Below are 6,777 nucleotides of genomic sequence, written 5' to 3'. Positions count from 1 at the left end.
CCATCACTATGAGCCAGGTGTCTTGAGACACCACCTAGGGTTTGGGGGTCCAAACCCCCCGATAGATTTTTGGCAGGTCAGGGCGCAGCCACCCGTCCACAGCCTACTAGTCTACTAGAATTCCCGTTTCGACACACCGACATGACCCGGACTGAAAGAAAATTAAATCTCGTAGCAATTTGTTTTGCTTGGTGATTTTTGTACGTCGCACGGTATTCACAGAGGCTTAAGTCTCCCGCCTACCTGGGCAAACACATGGCGTGCAGAGCTTCAGAATAAACCATGCGATTTATAAACTGCTCAGAATATCCGAGAGGAGTCTGTTAACAATACGCTGAGGGCGGATGAGTACACTGTTAAAAATGTTCACCTTCAATATACAAGAACGCTTGTTACAAATTATCCGGGGATCTCCGTATATTAACGGCTTTCTTTGTAAATTTACTGACACTGAGTTCATCACTTACTTTGAACATGAATCCAAAATAACATTCTTGGTATATTAGCAAACCATTAAAAAAAACTCGTTTAGTCTACAGTAACAACACTCTTTATTATGATGTTAATGTGTGTGTTTACCTTTGTTTCGAACGAAACATATAACTCGAAAGTTGAAATATGGAGTAGTTTCTACGAAGATTCAGTTATTTGAAACGACTAAGATCTCTTATTTTATTTGAGTTAAATTCTTCGTTTAAAAGAACATAAATTTACTGTTATTTCTAACAGTGTAGTAATAATTCCGTGTTTCGTTTTAAAAATATAATTTTTGGAGAGTGGAAATGTCTAAAACTCCAATTTTAAGTGAAAATTTTTGGCAAGAAAAACCCAGTACAGTGTCTTTAAAACACTCAAGAAACATTGTATTCGTTTCTGCGCCGTTTAATGTTATGGTTACCGCTGAAATTTAACGACGAGAAGACTGCGCGCCAGTCCAGAGCCTTTACAAAGCTCTGCCTTGCAGTTTTACAAGTTATATCGTTGAAACTGAGTTTCCAAGGATCTTCTTTGTAAAAAGTATTAAAAAAAAATTATAACAGTGAAGCGCCTTGTGCGCACCAGTTTACATGCAGCAGTCGTTTGATACTTCTGCAACCATCGCCCTGCGACAAAACACACTTTTGAATTGAAGTATTTTAAATAAAAGCTCGCATCTAAGGTGTATCATTCGTTAACACATCCACGTTCCTATTTATGTTGTAGTGCAGTAAGGCATTATTTTTAATGTTAGCAAAAATACATTTTTTTGAAATGTAGTAAAAGTTATTTAAAAATGTATATAATATATTTAGTTTGTAACAGATAATAAATTACTTTTAAAGCAGACACATTTTAACAGTATTTTAACAGCTGTTACTGCAGTGTGCCATCGTCATTATAGTTAGCATCCGCTCGGTTTGACGGCCTTACTGGCATATCGTGGGCAAGTGAATGTTGGAAGCAGGCGCAGAAGACCAGAATCAGTGTACATAATATCGTCGTTAATCTACGGGCGCCGCTGACCTTCAGCAGTCGGGTGTCAGGTGTCACCGCCGATCCAGGGAGCTGGCGTTGCGCAACTACAGCCCCCCCCCCCCCCCCCCCCCAACAAAGCCTTGGAAGTCGACCAGTCGCGAGTCGGTGCGATCGTAAGGCCCTGTCACACTGTCCAATTTTCGTCTCCAACCTGCTGTGTATGTTTGACGACGAAGTTTGAGGTGAAATAACGGTATGGAATACGGCTTTCATTTTCCTCCATCAAATAAAAATGGACTACGTTTTAAATCTTGTGTCTTTGTTGAAGATTATCATTTGAATGAGATAGGGAAAAACTTTTAAGTTTAATCTTATTTTAAAATTAATCTAATTCATCAAAGGGCTGGATAGGAAATTTGAACTTTTATTGATTTCTGTGCATTTACTAACATTTAAATATAACTGCATTAATACTCGTTGCATTAGGTGTAACATGAATGTTCTGCGTTATTTAATATTTGTAAAAACATATTTTTAAACAAATGAGTTACTCTACACAATACATTAATATTAACGTTATTTAAGTTATTATAACTATAATTCAATTATCTCTCATGTGTCTTTGGCCATTGAAAGATTCACTGAAACAGAAAAACAAGCCATTTCCGGTCACTATTCCAAATGTCTGATTCCGTCAAAAGTACAGAATATGTTAAACCAGTCCTATGTGCAAAATGTTGCATGGAAATTTGAGTTATCCAAAATCTGCACTAGTGTCATTTGCGGTGACATATTTCGACCAACTTTATTGGAAGGTGTTGGAAACGAAAGTTTGACAGTGTGAGAGGGCCTATTCACACGGGTAGTCACGTGACTGGTCATCAAGCAAGGTGTTAAGACACCGCACATGCATTCTAAGGGACCATCCACACCGATTCAAGTTCTCTGTAAGGGGTTAGCTGAATTAACTACAGCCAAATGTTGGAATTAAGTGCTTGCTTCCTCCAGGCTTTGCATTATTGCAGCTCAGACTATTCCATATACGTCGTACGCAGAAACTTTGCGGCCCATACAATTGCGGCAGGAGGTATTGTTGTCCATCATCTATACTAATAGTAAAACTGTTCGAGATAAAAATTCTATAAATTGTATGAAATGATGAAATATCTATCGGAAACGGCTATTTAGTTACTGAGAATTCAAAAATTTTGTTTTTAAAATTTCTCTCTGCTTGTCTGTTTGTTCGAGCAAATAATCGAAAACTACTTGACAGATTTTGATGAAATTTTTTTTATTAGAATGTCTCTGGCTAACCTAAAGCCTATGCTTTATATAATTACAGTATTCCAACCCTGAAGGGGTTAAAAATGGGTAAATAACTTTTAAAGATAATTATATCTCTGAAGGTAATCAAGCATGAGGACATATATTTGGTACTAATAATAAATATACGAATATTACCTACCACAATTTTACCACATTTCAACCCCTAAGAGGTGAAAAAGGGGTATCTTTGGTTTTAAAATAAATAATTATATCTACGAATCTAATCAAGCTCAAGAAAAGTTATTTAGTAACAATAATAAACATACGAATACTACCAAACCATAATTTTACTATTTTACGAAATACACCCCCTAAGGATAGAAAAAAGTGTAAATTATGTTTTAAAATGTATACTTATATCTCTGAATCTATTAAAGCACAATAAAATATATTTTATACAAATAATAAACAAACAAAAACTACCAATCACAATTTTACCACTTTGTGAAATTCTTCTTCTTAGCGGTGAAAAAGCTGTGAAAATGGTTTAAGATTAATAATTATATCTCCGAGAATAATAAGCATAACAAAAGATATTGGTGTTAAATAATAAACATTAACATACTACCAACCAAAAGTTTACCATTTTACGAAACTCAACCCCCAAGGGGTGAAAAAGGGGCGATACTGTTTTAAGATAAATAATTATAACTCCGAATCTAATCAAGCATAGCAAAATATATTGGGTACCAAAAATAATCATATGAGTTCTACCTACTACATTTGTACCATTTTGCGAAATTAAAACCCTAAGGGGGGTTAAAGGGGTAGGCATATTTTCAAAATGAAAAAAATGAACACTTACGATTTAATTAGAACTATCAGTAAGAAACTAAGAAAAAAATTGCACCTAGAGTTACATATTGCATATTTTTCATTTATTGAACTTTGTATTTTAAGGGGGAGAAAAGTGTGTAAGTTTAGGTTCATAAACAAAAAAACGAATATCTCCTTAGCAAATAATGCTGGAAGTAAGAAACTGTGCGTGAATAACTCAAACAATCATTTACATAGGGTTCGTTTTACCAAATTTTCGATATTCTATGTCAAAGGCAGTGAAATGAGGTTGCGTTCATTTATTTTATAGTAATGAAACATATATCCAAGCAAATAAAGATAAGGGTAAGAAACTGAGCCAGAATAACGTACATTATTATGATTTAATAGCATGTTTTTCCTTTGCCATTTTTCTATATTCGACCGCAAAAAGGGTTAAAAACGGTCAATTTTTTATTATAATATTTGTAACTCTGAAACTAATCAAACGGAATGTACGTTATGCCGTATTATTTATAATCATGCAAAATATATCAACAAATTTTTACTACGTGCTGAAGTTCTTATTAAGGGGTGAAATATTGTACATATGGATTGAATATAAAAAATATATATTTTCTGATCAAATCAAACTTAATTTAAGATGTATCGGAAATCGTTAATATACAAACCTTTAACTACACTCTCTTATTTAAAGTTCTCTGAAATAATACCTCCGAAGTTTTAACGGGGGTTAATATTATTAAAAAAACAAAATGAGTTATGGAATCCACTGAATCAAGTATTGGTAAGATAAATTTAAATTCAATATAAATATGGGTTTTATTAAAATTATATTGGAGTTTATATCTGCTGTAAAAAAGGAAATCAGTTTAGTTGTATTTGGTTAGCGAATATTACCGTACTTACATATTTCTGAATTTTTACAAAGGTATCCCTGGGGAAAAATAGTAAAGGGGTCAAACATTTTGAAGTATCTTTTCAAGAAATAATAGCATAACTAAGAAATAACTAATGCGTTGGACAAGATATTTGATATCATTACTCTACATTTCAAATAAAGAGGTGATTGTATCAAATATCTTAAAATAATGGAGGTATTTGTAAAAAGGTGAAATTATTTTATTATTCTAAGCATACCTTTAACAAAAACAAAATAAGTGTAGCGTGAACGATACCATAAATTTAGTTTAAAAAAAAGTACTTGTTTGAAAATGTTTTAATTGTCTACCACGTGAAAGGAAAAGTAGGCAAGTTTTACTTCATCAATGTAACCAACCACAAAGAACACACTAAAACCGAAGTTCTAAAGATTACCACATAGTGAATGGTCAGTGTAAGTGAACAGTACAGTGGTGGATATAGGGATTTTCTTCGGGAAGGGTTTTGAGGATAAAAATTGAGGGAAGAAATATAATTTGTGTGTTCAGAAAACTTATATCAACAACAAGGAGTTCAGGTAGTGGCATTATCATTCTCAACATGCATCACATGATATGTGGTTTGGAGTGCCATTAACAGCTCTCCTTGCATCACCCAACATAACACATTGCCTTCACCGAGATCTTGCGTATATTTTCCTAACTTATGTAGGGAGGGGGGGGGGGTTGATATATCTCACATATCCCCCCGTGCGTCTTCCACTGAACAGTTAGATTAAACTAAATATTTAACAGACTCTGTCCACTAAAGCAATGTTAAAACACTTGTTTGCATACATCTGTGAGAAAAGTAACTTTTTTTTTTTAAAAGTTTGTGGTTGCCTTTTTACAAGCTGTTTCGTTCCAGCTGGAAATGCATGAATACGTTTTCTAATGACAATGAGAAATTTTCGCCCTAAGATATTCAGTTTGGAAAGAAAATGTGGCTATTTGAAGATGGAGTAAGGTGAGTTGTGATAATTTATTGTGTTGAATTTTTTTAGAACAACTTCTTACTGTAGTTGTTTGCATACATCTTGTGATTTTTTTTTAAGAAACTAAACAGATTGGATTTTCAACACGAAAGTTTATAACTGAAGCTTTCTTTGTATGCGTGTTTTACGTGCTCTTAATGTAAAATGGCACAGGTAATAAGTTAAATATAAATATATACATACATTCATACACTTGGAACAACACCAAGTTTTTTTTTTCATGTGAAAATATTTTATGTAAAATGACACATAATGAAGTGGTTATTTTTACGTGAATGAAGTAATACATTTTTATTATCAGAAATGATGAAACTATGCTTCGTTTTTTTTTTAAATTTTATTTATTTTTTGCTTCAAAGTTAATAATAATTGATTACGACTGTGTGAGATTGTAGGAAGTGCAGCAGCCACTAATGCAGTCGCGCAAGACAGAACGCAGACATTGTACAGGGGTGGAAGCTGGGGAGCAGCTATCGGGACACTTCATCTGGAGGCCCGGGGAATGTGCCTTGACCGCCCACTAAGCCGAGCAGTCGCTTGTCGCAGTCAGACCCGGTGCGGGCGCCTCAGTGTGGGAGCTTGTTCACGCTCCGGCGGCCAGGGCTGAGCCGCCGAGCCTCGACACTTCAGTCCAGTCGGCCGGCCGGTCGCACACTGAGACACCTGCCGACCTGGCTCTCGGCATGCAGCGGCGCTGCCGTCTGGGGTGGACGGCGCGAACCACAGTTCACAAAGACAAAGGGAAACTTTATAGTATTTACTGCTCCATTAATTTTAACACTATTTTAATAAAATTAATTTTTGAATATCAGGTCTAAAGCCGGTTTTATTCTAATTTTTTTTTTTCGTTTTTATTGGAGTCGTTTCATTATATACGATGGCTGTTTTTTTAAGATCCCATGGTCATTTAAAAAAACTCTTGAAAAAGTGTTTTTTGACCGTTTTTGTTAACTACTAATCTCCTTCATTTTTACACATAATCTCCATTCAAATCCAAGCACTTTTCGTAACGTCGCACCAGTTTCTTTAACCCCCTCTGCACAGAAGTTCACTATCTGAGAATTAAACCAGTTGGCAACCGCAGTTCTGAGTTCCTCGTTGAGTTCGTAGAAGTCCACAAAGCGGCAGAGGCAACATCTTCAAAGTCAGTCCAGCTAACAATAGCGAGCAGGCGAGTCTCGCGCCAGGAAACGTGGCTACTCTCAGTGCAGACGAGTGAAGGGGGAAGCCCGCATACAGGGGCAGTTATCCTAGCATCTCGGGCCTGGCTACTCGCCGACAACCCCAGGTGACAAGGAGAGCGT

The sequence above is a fragment of the Bacillus rossius genome, chromosome 3, assembly GCF_032445375.1.
Source record: "Bacillus rossius redtenbacheri isolate Brsri chromosome 3, Brsri_v3, whole genome shotgun sequence".
Classification (NCBI taxonomy): Eukaryota; Metazoa; Arthropoda; class Insecta; order Phasmatodea; family Bacillidae; genus Bacillus; species Bacillus rossius.
Note: the sequence above shows the minus strand (reverse complement) of the source record.